Genomic DNA, 2,164 nt, shown 5'->3' on the forward strand with positions numbered 1-2,164 from the left:
TAATAGCATTTTAAGGAAAGATGAAGAACTAGGCTGTCCATAGCAAAAGATTCTCTGGAATGGAGGAGGGGAAGAATTGGAAAGGAACTTTAGTTGCCAGTGTGCACCCTTGAGAAGGGGCTGTGTGTTTTTTCTCCATTATTTGAGTTTCAGTTTGGGGTTGGTGGAGAGAAAGAAAATGATAGATAATTCAGATAATTACATTTAATATTATATATCAATTATACTTCAATAAAAATTAATTAATTAAACATTACCAATAAACAATTGAGTACGTACCATGTACTAGCAGTTATACAGGAGCAAACAAAACATGAACCCTACATTCAGAGAGGTCATAGTTTAGAAGAGAAGAGATATAATATCATTTGACAAGTGCTTAAGTAAAAATATGTACAAAAAATAGAGGTACACCAGAAGACAAAATGATTAATTTCTAATAGCATTTTTCTCCCCTTTATAATAAAGATCTAAAATCTCCAGGGTATTTCTTTTTGTGGAAAAAAAAATCTAATTTTCCTTTACTTGTTATGTAAGCTAGAAGTATGTGCATGCCTCAACTTACTATGTCTCCAATTATCAGCCTTTAAGCCTAATGATCACTGTCTTTGTCAAATGGTCCTGAATGCATTTTTATTCCTAACCTGAAAATAATCAACACCACGCTTATTACAGAGTTAATTTTGTAGCTAAATAATCCTTAACTTGTCCTTTTTCTATATCATGTTTTGAAGAATTACAATAAAATAATCATTATTCATGTGTCCCATGTTTCAGGCATACAGCATAATGATTCAACATATATATACATTATAAAGTGATCACCACAATAAGCCTAGTTACCAATTGACACTATAGAAAGTTATAATTTTTTTTTCTTGTGGGAAGTTTTAAGACTCACTTCTTTAAAATTTGCAATACTGTATTACTGACTGTAGTTACCATGCTGTACATTACATCCCCATGGCTTATTTATTTTATAATTGGTCCCTTTCACCCATTTCACTACTTTCCCCCCCGCAAATTTATTGAATTGAGTTGAATTGGGTTAAGATGCTGTCTTCTAGTACTCAATCTACAGAGTAGGTCTTTTTTGGGTATTCCTGTATGGGTAAATTGGAGCAGAGTGAAAATCAAGTCTTTGTTTCAATCTTCAGGATTAGAAAAATCAGTCATGAACTAAGGGAAGTGGGACTTCAGGGATCTCTTAAATCTGGACATTTGCCCAACATTGGAATGGGCTTCCTAATTACTTATTTCATATATTTCTTTTTTGATAGTTGATTGCTTATCAGATTGGTGGCCAAGAACATCTGTAAAAAGGAGTAAGATTTGCCATCTTTAAACTCTAGTGTTATACAATGAGGTTCTTTATGGTATGCCACATTGGGGAGTAAGCATTCTTATCTTTCCTAAATGGTTAGATGTCATCATTTTTTAAGTTGTCAAGAAAGAACAGTTTGGGTATTTCTTGAATTTGTCAAATTCAGCTAAGCACTTTTAGATTGATAAATCTATTAAATCTACATAAGACACTTTAAGTTGTTCAGAACATTTACAGATCCCAAAGGATAGAAGTACAAAGGAAATAACACTTACGTAAATGATGTGAACAGTGCTCTGTCACATTGAAATATGTGAAAAATAGTCATTTAAAAATATTAATCTTGAGTTAATACTATTATCAACAACATAATATTAATGTTCAGAATATATTTCTGATCTTGTTGCCTACCTAAAGTTCAAGTCTTTTATACTAAAAAGAGTCAAAGCAAAGGACTTTCAGATCTAAGCCAGAACCCAATACTACCAGGATGAAAAAATGTTTTCTTGAAGTACTAGCGTTGGCAGTAACCTTTAGAATTCAGTGTCTTCTTCAAATACAATTAGATGTATCAAATAAAATATTAGATAGCCTCTTCTCTAAGATAAACACTATATTAATGTGCATATCTTAACCCCCAGGGCTTAAAATAGCAAAAGGAGGTAGGAACTGAAAGGATATTGGCTCCATGCTGACTTGCATACTTGGGGGGATTAGTAAAATTTGAGGTCAGCAAGAGTCCCAGGATGCCAGACGGATCAAGGAAGGAAGCACACCATGGTGGCTGTGTTCCTTTTCTCTTGGCCACTACATGGGCAGCTGGAAAGGAAGGTGGCTCTT

Source organism: Zalophus californianus, chromosome 3 (assembly GCF_009762305.2).
Source record: "Zalophus californianus isolate mZalCal1 chromosome 3, mZalCal1.pri.v2, whole genome shotgun sequence".
In the NCBI taxonomy this organism is placed as follows: domain Eukaryota; kingdom Metazoa; phylum Chordata; class Mammalia; order Carnivora; family Otariidae; genus Zalophus; species Zalophus californianus.